At 39.9% G+C, this 13312-nt stretch overlaps 1 non-coding gene across 1 annotated transcript; it reads left to right on the top strand.

The window, feature by feature from the left end:
• Positions 1–1409: 1409 nt before the first annotated feature.
• Positions 1410–1516, top strand: LOC141625061 (small nucleolar RNA R71). Its single transcript, XR_012534860.1, has one exon. It is a non-coding gene; the product is annotated as a small nucleolar RNA R71 (small nucleolar RNA).
• The last annotated feature ends 11796 nt before the right edge of the window (positions 1517–13312 follow it).

The raw sequence follows: 13312 nt of genomic DNA, 5'->3' as shown, positions 1-13312 counted from the left end.
TTAAGCTCTCCCATTCCTAGCCTCTTGCACACCGAATATCGCATGACACTCACACTTGCCCCAAGGTCACATAAAGCTCTGTTGATTGTGGTGTCGCCAATGGTACATGGAATAGAGAAGCTTCCCGGATCTTTTAATTTTGGACGTGAACTTCCTTGTAGGATGGCACTACTTACCTTAGTGAAAGCAATAGTCTCAAGCTTCCAGATGGATTTCTTCTTCGTAAGAATATCTTTCATGTATTTGGCATAGGCCGGAACATGATTGATTAATTCCGTAAATGGAATTGAGACTTTCAACTTCTTCACAATCTCCATAAACTTCCCAGGTTGTTCATCAAACTTAGGCTTAGCTTGACGACTTGGAAATGGAAGTCGAATCACAATAGGCTCTTTCTCTTTAACCTTTTATTCATTCTCCTTTGAAACTTCTTGAATGGTGGTGGGTTCTTCTTCTTTCTTAGAGTCTTCAATAACTCCTTCCTTGTCACTAACATTCACAACATCTTCATCAACGGGCCTCTTCGGCCCTTCATACCTTGCACCACTCCTTAAATAGATGGGACTCACCGACTCTTGTCTTAGGGGATTACCTTGAGGTGGCAATTGCCCCTTTTGTCTTTGTGAACTTGAGGATGCTAATTGAGACATTTGGGTCTCCAACATCTTTGTGTGAGCTAGTATGTTGTTAATGGTGATGTCTTTGGCTTGGCTATCCTTTTGCATTTGAGTGAAAAATTCTTGTTGGTTCTTTTGCATTTTGAGGACCGCTTTTTGAACATCAAAACCTTGGTCATTTGTTTGAATACGGAGGTTGATTTTGATAACTTTGGTTTTGATTTTAAAAGGGTCTTTGAGCTTGGTTTCTCATTGGAGGTGGGGTGTATGTTGTTTGAGGGTTTTGAACATTTTGGCTTTTATATGAGAGGTTGGGGTGGAATTTGGTGTTTTCATTGTGATAGTTGGAATAAGGGGTACCACTCTTGTATGCTTGGAAAGCATTCACTTGTTCCCCTACATTCACTTTGGTCATGTCCCAAAGTTCCACAACTCTCACATACTCCACTTGGAATTGATGAAGATGCCACTATGGCATTAACATGTTGCTTAGGTGATTTGGAGGTCTCTTCAATTTTAGCCATAGCCTTCTCAAACTTCAAATTAATGGTATCAATATGAGCACTAAGTTGAGCACCCAATTGAGTAATAGAGTCCACTTCATGCTTCCCTCCTCTAGTAGCCTTCCGAGGTCTACTATATTGTGAGTTATGGACCGTCATTTTCTCAATCTTGTTCCATGTTTGATTATCATCAACTTCGGTAAACATACCATTTGATCCCATATTGAGAATGTTTCGGGAGTCTTCATATAGACCGTTCAAAAATTGTTGTACAAGGAACCAATCACTAAGTCCATGGTGTTGACAAGATCGACAAGTATCCTTGAATCTCTCCCATGCTTCATATAAAGATTCTTCATCCCTTTGTTTCAACCCGGTGATTTGGGCTCTCAACATGTTAGTCTTCTCCGGAGGATAGAATTTCTTGTAGAAAGCAAGTGCCAATTTCTTCCAAGTGTCAATACCAAGAGTAGCCTTATCTAGGCTCTTCAACCATTGTTTCGCAGTACCAATCAAAGAGAAATGAAATAAGACCCATCGAATTTGGTCTTGAGTCACTCCGGTTTGAGAAATCGCATCACAATAGTCACAAAAAGTCTCCATATGAGAATGACGGTCTTCACTAGGCATCTCCCCAAATTGACTTCTCTCAACCAATTGTATAAATGCGGATTTTGCAATGAAATTACCGGTTAAGTGTTGTGGTGTAGGAGTACCATTTGGTAGGTTCTCCTCGGTTGGTACGGAATGTGATAAAAATTTAGGCATTGTGGATTGATTTTGTGGTTGGTTTTGTGTTGGGTTATCCTCTCCTTCTCTTGCAAAAGGGTTGATGAACTCAATGTTATTTGGTTGAATGTCCACAATCTGACCAATACCTCTCAAAGTATTCCTAGCAAGTCTTCTATTGTTGGTCAAAGTTCTTTCAATTTCAAGATCAATGGGTAACAAGTTACCTTGTGATCTCCTAGACATGCAAAATATCAAACAACTCGAAAACAATTAGAACAGACCTCGAGGAGTTTAACTTCCCCAAGGTAAAGAATGACACAACTAAAAAAAATCAAATCAAATCAAATCAAGTTAACACCGTCCCCGGCAACGACGCCATTTTTGGTCGGTGTCGGTTTTGTTACTCATCGTCAAAAGTTACCTAGAACAAAACAATATTTATAACTTCACAAACTACTCTACTCTAACTAAAGAGGTAAGTAAAGGTCGGATCCCAAGGGACGGGTATTGATGTAGGATTTTGGATTGCAAATGGTTATGTCTAAGGGTGTCACGATTTGGGTTCAGGTAGGAGATCAACTAAACTAATCAACAATATAAAAGCAAAGCAATGAAAACAAGCAACATGACTAAAATAAGATGTAAACAATTGATTAAAAACACTAGGGTATCATGGGTTCATAGGGGATTCATGGGATTTGATCATAAAAACATGTTCTCTACTAGATGCAAGCACTTATTGTTGTGATGGGATCGAGTTGGTTTATGTCTTACAATCCCTAAGAAGATTTGGGTCCCGGAGCCGAATCGATTAGATTGTACATCATCTACAAGTCGACTTAATCCTTCCTATCCAACTATATGCATAGTCTAATGAGACTCGAGTTGGTTTATGTCTTACTAGGCTCATTGAAAAGGTAAGTGATGGGTAAAAAATGCAAGGATTCATAGGCTCACATTTCATCATACATAACATGTGCATAAGTTGGAATCACAACAACCAAGCAAATTAATTATGACAACATATTAGATTAAGCATGAATCAATCCCCATGTTGTTTCCCCTAATTCCCCATTAACCCTAGTTAAGGAAACTACTCACTCATTATCAAGTTTAACATGCTAACAAGGTTGTCAATCATACTATCAAGGCAAAACATGATGAACAAATGAAGATGATTAACAATAATTAAAAAGGATTAAGAGATAATTATACCTATAAAGATGATTCCAAATAATAAAGAAAAGAATAATAGAAGTACTTGATGATTGATGGAAGGTTGTCAATCCTCCAAATAAACCCAAACAATCTTCTAATTACCCAAAATAAATGATAAAAAATAGAGAAATTAAGAAAAGATTAAGAAATGAGATTTGTATTAATGCTAATTTAAGAGTTGATTACAAGATTTAGAGAGTATTAAGACTTGATTAAGATAAGATTAAGATGATACTAAGATGACATGCTAATCTAGGTAGTACAATGGGGTATTTATACTAGAGATTAGGTACAAGGATTAGGGTTACTAAGGGCTTAAATGACTATTAAGACCCTAAAGAAAAGTTGAGGAACTGCTCCTCTCCAAGGAGATGCTCATCTCCGTTTTGGTAGTCTCCAGGAAATTTGCTCGTCCCGAGTGTCTAGGCTGTAGGCACGGTGGGTTCTGCAAGGGAATCTGAGCGGATCAGGGGAGAGACGCTTGGATTTGTTGGTCTCAAGACGAGAATCTTGGCATCGGGACGCTCGGATTTGTGGGCAGGGAGACGCTCGGATCCTGGGTCAGCACTTCTTTTTTCTTCTTTTCTCAACAATCCTCGGGGATCTTGTTGGGGATGCAAAGATCCTTTCATCATTGCCCAATCTACTTTATTATCTACATAGGCCTTCTAGTATCGTCTTCCCTTTGATGCTTGGTCATTGAATTCGATCAATTTAGCTCCATTTTGCCATGAAAATGCAAGGTTTGCACTCCTTTCCTACCAAGGGAACAAAACATCAAAGAATATGCAAAACGGGAAACTAAAGATAGTAAATGACCCAATTATGCACAAAAAAGCATAAAAAAGAGGCTAATTTGGGGACTAAATATGCTTAAATATGAGTCACATCAATTAACCTGTCCATTAATGTGCACATCTCCTCCTGTGTCAGGTTTCACAGAGGGCAAAACTAGGGCGTGAAGCCTCTCCCGCAAGTGACTTCACTCAGCCGAGGATGCACCTCGCAAACATCATCAACAACTATCACAACTCTAACACCCAATATCAATTCCAAGATCAACAGATAATCACAATATCAATTACAACAAACACAATACAATCTTAAATCAATTAACAGTAAACCGAGTAGGGAAACCCTACCTTATCGACAAACCATGAAAATGCATCCACAGTTATCCAAGCAAGACTCCGAGACGCATCTAAGTGACGCGGAATGATGGTGACAATGTCAACAATCTCCCGCGCATCCATCATGTGGAATCCCGTCCCATTCTGTGGTTAAAGTCAAGGCTAGATGAGAGTGTAGGGAGTGGTCGGTGATAGGTGAGAGAGAGAGATAAATTAGGGTTAAAGTGAAATAAAACCGTCGAAAAAAGAAATAAGACTTACGAACTTGCGTTTTATATTAACGCATCAACAATAGTTATACTCGGTCGAGTACTATCATACTCGGCCGAGTATGCTCTGATCGGATGAGTGTTCACACTACTCGGCCGAGTAGTCTCTACTAGGTCGAGCAACCATTATCTTAAGCCACTTATCTTCACTTAGCCTCTAACATATCCCCTCCTGGGGTCTTCTGTGGTCAAAGGGTCGGTCAAAAGGGTACTTAAACATAGTGGGTGCTACGTCTACAGCGACAATACGGCCTTTGATAGCGTTGAGGCGTGCATAAGCTTGGTCTTCGCTTGTTTAGAGACGAAGGAGTTCAGTTAGGATTTGATCATTACCATATACGGGTTGTTCATGTTCACCATTTAGACTTGCTTGCCTAGTTCCCACCATTTTGGACTGAGGATAAGAAATCGACGACGAATCAAAACACGATCGACCATTTTTGCACACTTACTCGAAAAAAAGGACTCAACTCGTGAAGTGGGTGTGTGCCATTGTGTCAAGTGGGAATTGAAAATGACAAAGTTTGAAATGTTTGTCCTAGACAACTCTAGTGTAGTTATAGAAGTGCTGACTCGAAGTGAGTTTTGAAATGGGTTTGAGGCCCGAAATTTGACTTGACATTTGGACTGAGTTTTAGCTTATTCTGCACTGTTTTAGGCCTTTTTTTTAAAAAATGTTTACGTTTTGAAAATGCATTTTATTTTACAAAATTTCGTCATGGTTTTGTTTACAAATGGTGATCACGTATACAAACATACATATGGGCATTATAACGGTATGCTGGGTGCATTTAAAGGGTTTTGGTTTAGAAAGGTGGGTTGCCATACCAAGCAATTAATCTCTGGTCTGTGGAGAGGTCCGTGCCAAACATGTGTAGGGTCGGTTCCTAGTCCATTTTCTCGAGTAGTGAAAGCTCTCGATACAAACATGAGTATATACCGTAGTATGGTTGACATCAATCGCTATCCATCTTTAGGCCCAGATAGGAATTTGGACCGTCCGGACAGGACGATTGGTCGAATGGGTTTGGTTAGGGCCTAGGAAGACCAAATGAAACGACCTAAGAAGGTCGAGTAATAAAAATCGACAACGGTCTCGTATAAACTATTCCCTAACCTTGTTCAAGTTTCACCCTGGGTAACACGTAAGTGTATCATCCCCAGCGGAGTCGCCAAACTGTGGACATGGGCCACCCGCACCGCGCGCACCCGCACGTTGGTTTCGAGGCGGCGACACTTCTCTAACGGAACCTTGGTTTTCCAAAGTACGTCATGGGCCATTGCCGATTTGTGAGGCATTAAAACCGGTAAAAGGTTGAATAATCCTGCATTTGTGGAGTCGCCACCAATTTATTGTGGAAAAATTGGAAATCGTTCGAATACTTCGCGTCATGTCAAGACACAAAGTAGTGACATGAACACTAAGAAATTCGTTACCCTTAGAATTCTATGCCTAGAATGACTCTCCTGATGTCAATGAACACGGATGTTCACAGAGATAACTGGAGTAAGGGGTGAGGGTACGTATTAGGAAGCTCTTTAATTCGAACACCTAATCCCGCCAGCCTCGATAGCGGCCTCTACTAATGATTGAAAATTTTCATATTTGATATGTCGTCGATGTAATGCACGCAATGCAACAAACATAGATTAATCCTAGCATGTGAAAATAGACTTTGTCGGTTAACACGTGTTTTAGCAAACAATTTGGGTCAAAGTGAATGTTAGATTCAATACATGTGAATGCCATACAATTAAATCATACATAATAATAATTACGTTAAGCGAATGAATTGCAATAATTAAAATTACAAACGATTACAAGGCTTTATACGTCAAAAGCACGCTCAAAAACGGGTTTTCAAAAAAGAAAATAAAAAGAAAATGAAATTAGAATTAAAATATGAAATATGTCAGATTAGAGGTGATAATACGAATAATAGTTGATTTAAACCGTAATTAGGAGCTACGTCAAAGCGAGAAAGAGTTCAGGGACAGAAACCAACCTAAAACAGGCGCAACATCTGCTGCGTCCCCTGGATGAGGCGCGGCAATTCATGCGTCTGTTCTAGAGCTGGGTTCTGGCTCTGAAGTCATATCCGCAATACTGTTATCGTTCGTTGGTATATTTAGGATGAATTATCAATATTAGACTCGAGTTGAAGTGTTTTAACCGATTATATATATCTGTGTAAGTCATAAAACGAATTAAAACGAGAAATTACAGCGGTTTACATGATTATGATTAACTCGTGTCGGAAATACAAAAGAGAGAAACTTGAGGTTAAATTAAGACGAAATTAGACAAATAAGACTCGAAAGAAAACTTATGTATCAAGTTAGGATTCCAGAACCTCGAGATGAACAAGTCGAAACTCGAAGAATCGATTTGAATTCAAACGGCGAAAACCCGCAAGTATTGAATTACTCGGGATTATGGACGAATTAAACATTGTAATAAAAAGAGAAATTGTTAAAACATGATTTATATACTGAAGCAACAAAAGAAAATAAAGAAAAACGAAAGAAATAAGAAAAAGATAAATTTGCAGGAAGTCGAGGAAGAAGAAAAAGAGTAGGAGCAGCAAGCAACCTCTGGAAGAGGCGCATCAAGGCTGCGATCCTTCGAAGAGGCGCAGCTGCTGCTGCGTTTCTTCTCGACGTCTGACCTCTACTTTTTCGTAAAAACAGTTTGAAAAGATGGATTTTAAATCGGTTTTCGAACGTGCTTTTGATATAGATCTACATTAATTGATACAAAATAAAAGTACAATAATAAAATGGTATTTACACCCTGAGATCTACATGTTTGACGAAACGAGATTGACTAAAGTTATCGTTTTAGTAATTGCTCGACTCGAATATGTGTGGAAAGTGCCCTCGTTAGAGGATTTAGTCGATTGATTAGGTTGATTAAACGTGGAGTTGGTCAAATTGGTCAGTCTATGCAACGTGACTGGGACTCAGAATGATCTGAGCTTATGTGGTCGATTGATCGAGCACGTAGGCGTCGAAAGCAATAGCGTAGTCTAGAATGCAAAAGGAGAGAAAGAAGGGGTGGAACACTCGCCTGCCAAATATGGAGGCCGAAGGCTTCTATTTATACTAAACATATGGAAGAGTTTAGGAATGACACGGATTTGGAAACAAATCACGGAAATATTCTGGAAAACGTGAAAAGAGGGCTGGAGAAGAGGCGCAGTAGCTACTGCGATTCTTTGAAGCGGCGCAACACCTGCTGCGTCATTTCCCCGGAGGTTTCCTCCTTAGCAAGAAAGAATTCCGCGTTTTATTATGGAATTTCGGTAGATTTAAACTTCCTTATTCCATAAAACACAATATACGGAAGATATTTACTTAAAATATTAATTTTAATTAGGAATTAATATAGAGAATTCTAGAACATTCCGGAATATTCCGACTTGGCATTTAAACGATTTTTTAAAAAAATGAAGCGGTTTTTGACCCGGACTCCAAATGGACTCTAATTATTTTTAAAACGACCGTATCGGTGCGTAGATAACGACCAAGGGGTTTACTCGAGTGTTTGAGCTGTCACCTGATGATGGACTTATGGTTTGTCATAAATCGTTCTGCGTATCAAACATGCGGCCCAATCATCACTAGGTGGTTGGCGGGAGGTGTAGAAATGAGGTATCTACAGACGACTGAAAACGGCAACGTAGAACGACGTATTGGTGTTAACCCCCAACCATCAGACGTCCGAATTTCTACAGACAACAGCCAATGATCAACACGTGATCAAAAGTCGGACAAAGGCTGCGAGGAAGAAATACAACTCGACACGGACAAGGCAACAGTTGACCCTCCTCCCAGAGGAACCAGCCTCGGACCCCGACCGAGGCCTCTCAGCAGCACCAGGCCCAACAACGGGCCCCTCCCGAGCCTCTGTGGCTACCTCAGCACATACAGCCCCAACAACGGGGTCCTCCCGAGCCTCTGTAGCTCCCTCGGCTCAAACATCCTCCTCAGTGGGCTCCTCCTCGGAAGCGTCCTCCACCACCACCTCGGGCGCACTCGCCGGAGTACTAACCGGCCCAGTCCAAAACAGGAGCTCTAAACCCTCAGCAACGGACCCAGTGGGCCCAGAAGCCCCAGAACACACACCTGCAATCAGGACAAAACAAAAACGTCAACCAAAATTTCGGCATTACGACGGCATAAAATGGACAAAATCCCAAAAAAAAAAAAAACACAGCAACAAATCACCTGCAAATGCAAAAAAAAAAAAAAAAAAAAAAAAACATGGGCAAACCCGCCCACACTCATCCAGCAAAACACTTCACAAAAAATTCAAAAAACTGAGTCGCCCTTCTTTTCAAGCAAAAGACGAGTCAAAACAATGACAAAATTACAAAAACCACCCAACATCTCAAGGACCACACAAGGTCCGCACGACAAACAACAAAAATTTCCGACACAACTAGGTACTTTTCGCACCTAAAAAAAGGCAATCTTACGCCAATTCGGGCACAAACAGGTTAAAATTCAAAATACAACCACTACAAAACAAAGTGGTTTAATGACGTCTCAAAGTGACTTAAACTACCGTTAAGGTCCATTTCAAAACAAACTGGGTCAGTTTGAGACCAAACAGACGCTTATTTCATCAGCATAAGACCGTCTAACAAAATCAAAAATTTAAATTTTGCCCACAACGCCCAACGAAGGTTCAATATGGCAAAGACGACCTCCATCGACTACAATGCAACCTAGTGGGGCACACAACTAAAGCAAACAAGCACGACATTGTGAAATAAGATGAACTTCCGTCTCATTCAAGTTTTTTGCTCCAAGAGAGCGGGAATGGGGACCAAAATGCAAACTAAAAGCACCCCTATACTCCTAAACAGGTTTCTTACCTAATGCAATCATCAATTTCACTCGAAAATGGGCTAAACAAAAACGCCCAAATCAATTTTCGAAGGGTTAGGGTTTCGCCCTAATTCAATCAACAAAAAGACAAACAAATTCAAGTGGAACCAATAGGATTTACATACCTTGAGATGACATGATGACTTTAGCACGACCAGAAGTAAGAAAACACAACCGAAAATGGCGATGTTTTTGGTTTATCGGGTTTGGAGGTTGAAGATGAAGTAAAATGGGATGCTGGGCCACCTCGCTTCTTTTTACAGAAAAAAAGAGAGCCTCCTTGCCTCACAGGAAGCCTCGCGCCTCTTTAAGGTGCTGCCTGCTCTTTCAGCAAAACTTTGGGCTTTGGCCCAGCTACCACACTATTTTTCACACAATTTGCAATGACGAAATTAAAAACCGTCATTTTGCAAGGAAAAACAAATAGTGAAATTAAAATTTACTTTTCTCGCAAAATTTTCAATGACGGAATTAAAAACCTTCATTTTTCAAGCAAAAACAAATAGTGAAATTCAAATTCGCTATTCTCGCAAAGTTTTCCACGGCGGAATTAAAAACCGTCATTTTCGAGTCACAAAAACAAAATAGTAAAATTCAAATTCGCTATTTTCGCAAAGTTTTCAACGGCGGAATTAAAAACCGTCATTTTCGACTCACAAAAACAAATAATGAAATTAAAATTCGCTATTTTCACAAATTGCCCAACGACGGAATTAAAAACCGTCATTTTCGAATCACAAAAACAAAATAATGGAATTCAAATCCACTATTTTCACAAGTTACAAATTTCAAACGACAGAATTAAAAACCGTCCCTTCCTAAAAAAAACAGAATGATGAAACTCAAAGTTCGTTATTTTCTTTAAATTTTAAACAAACGACATTAAAAGTCATCACACCTTCAAACAGGATAGTGAAACCCACTACTCCTTACAAATCTCAAATCACTGGAAGACAGAATCAATACCATCGTCCCCCAAACACACATCAAATAGCAGAATACACATCAGCCCTTTTCTACAAACTTCCAACAATCGGCAATAAAACCGTCACCTCTCTTCGAGATTCAAAATCCCCGCCGTCCACAAGAGCGAAGTTCACAAGCCTATCTCTTTCCGGCGCCACAAACATCTAATGCAGACATCGAAATTCCTCAGCAGGATATTGGAGGCCTCCCCACGGAGCCCGCTAAACTCAAGGACCTCTCGAAATAGGCCTGTCCGACACGGCTATTTCCTACAGTCAACCACATTCAACATGGCTGGCGAGCCTCAAAACGCACTACATTCAAGCATGGCTGGCGAGCCTCAAAACGCACCATATTCAAGCATGGCTAGCGAGCCTCAAAACGCACCACATTCAAGCATGGCTGGCGAGCCTCAAAATGCACCCCATTAAAGCATGGCTGACAAGCCCTAAAACGCACCACATTCAACATGGTTGGTGAGCCTTAAAATGCACCACCTTCAACATGGCTGGCGAGCCTCACAACGTAACCCTAACTCGGCTAGCGAGCCCTATCACATCCGCAACACGGCTTACGAGCCTTTGTGCGCAAACAAGAAATAACTCAAGGACATATCTCGAAGATGCCTCAGGTATGACTCCTTCCTATGGTTGGCGAGCCCTCGTACATAGTTTCTAAACTGTTCCCGACGACAGGTCCTTGACTCGTATTCCCGAGTCGCCTTGGGGTCGCCCTTCCTGACGACAGGTCCTTGGCCCGAATCCTATCAGCCCGGCGATGTCGCCTCGGTCTCCAGGTTGTAATCCTCGATTGACCTGGGGGGCTATACTTTGACTTTCGCCCTGTCCAAGCCTCAGTCAAAGTGGGGGCTCTCTAGATACCCAGTATCTGTCGGGTCTCCAACAAACACCCGATGATTATCGGACTACAACATGCTTAGGAATCAAAGCATTTAATCGACAGATTTAAATAACTATACGTCGGAAAACTCAAAATGATTTCGAGAACAAAACATTTAAAAACTTTTCAAAAGTACCTGGAGTGTTTTATACATGACGACTGGGTCGCAATGACACTAACTAGAGTAAAAATCAACAACGTACCAAAAATCGACTCAAAAAATTCAAACCCCGACTCAAACAACGAGTCAAACCGAGTCAATCACAAAAAAACAAACATCACAAAGCTTACATGTTAAGTATTCTCGAAATACTTAAATGGTCAAGTACAAATCGTGCCATCCAAAATATAGGATAGAACAAATCATAATTTCAATTGTGTTGGACGTGGGCCCACGGGGGCGCTTGGGAACAAGCGTTTGCATTTGTGGAGTCGCCACCAATTTATTGTGGAAAATTGGAAACCGTTCGAATACTTCGTGCCATGTCAAGACACAAAGTAGTGACATGAACACCAAGAACTCGTTACCCTTAGCATTCTATGTTTAGAATGACTCTCGTAGATGCCAATGAACACGGATGTTCACAGAGATCTAGAGTAAGGGGTGAGGGAACGTATTAGGAAGCTCTTTTGATCGAACACATAATCCCGCCCGCCTCGATAGCGGCTTCTACTAATGATTAGGGAAGTTATTCGTACTCGATATATTAACGGTTTATATGCATGCAATGCAACAATCAACGTTTTAATCCTAACATGTGAGAATTAGACTAAGTCGGTGAACACGCAATTTAACATACAAGTGGGTCGAAGTAGGAATTTAGATCGATTGCATGTGAAAGCATACAAACAATACAATAAAAGAAATACAATAATGAAAATTACAATAATTACATCGGATTAATGATTTATGGCGAAAATACATTTAAAACGGATAATTTTAGGAAAGAAAGAATAAATAAATTAACAGAAATCAGGTGATAATACGAGTAATAGATAATTAATACGTAAACTAATAAACTAGGTCAAGGCAAAACGGGAGTTCAGGGACAGCAATAAACCGTGAAGAGGCGCAGCAGAGCTGCGTCCTTTGGAAGAGGCGCAGCAGTTGCTGCGTCCGTTCCTTGGCTCAGTTCTGGCTGTGAAGCCGAAATTGCAAAGTGTTAATATTCGTTGGTTAATTTAATGATTGATTATGAATAATTGACTTGGATGAAAGTGATTATCAGATTATTTACATGTGATTAAGATCATAAAAGCGAGAAAACACGAAACAAAACTAATTAGGACTAATTAATGCAAGATTTATAAGATTATTTACAAATACAAACTAATTAGGTTAAACAAACTATTAATGATGAATTAATTAATGATGGATATGACGGTAAATAACGAATGAAAATATATCAAAGTTGAATTCCAGAGATTCAATATGAGTAAATTGAACCTCTAAAACCCGAATTGACTTTAATGACGAAAACCCGCAAATATTGGTTATAAGGGATTTAAGTCAGGATTTAAAAGATGAATTAAATACTAATGATGATGAATAATATATTACATGTTAGAATTATTATGCTTAAATCGTTATATCAAAAAATCGAAGAACAAACGAAAGAAAATAAAAGAAACGAATTGACAAAAGACGAAGGAAGAAGAAAGGAAGAAGGAACTGCGGCAGCCTCACGAAGAGGCGCAGCAATTGCTGCGTCCTTTCTTGACGTTTGTCTCCTGTAAATCTGTGAAAAGGGTTTGAAATAAGGTTTTACAAATCGGTTTTAAGAATACTTTAGACATAAACCTTACAATAATGATACAAAATAAAATACAATAAATAAAAGAAGGATTTACACCCTCAGACTTACATGTTGACAAAACGAGATGAACTAAGTTAACGTTTAGTATGCTCGACTCGAATGTAGACGAAAGTGCCCTCTAGGAGGAAAACTAACAAGATTGATTAATGTTGATTATTGTGGAGTTGGTCAAATTGGTCGGTCATGCAAAACGAGGCTGGTACTTAGAAAGATCTGAGCTTACGTGGTCGAAAGTTCAAGCACGTAGGCGCCAAAAAGTAAGAA

This window comes from Silene latifolia, chromosome X (genome assembly GCF_048544455.1).
Source record: "Silene latifolia isolate original U9 population chromosome X, ASM4854445v1, whole genome shotgun sequence".
NCBI lineage: Eukaryota > Viridiplantae > Streptophyta > Magnoliopsida > Caryophyllales > Caryophyllaceae > Silene > Silene latifolia.
This window is presented reverse-complemented; position numbering and strand designations above follow the sequence as displayed.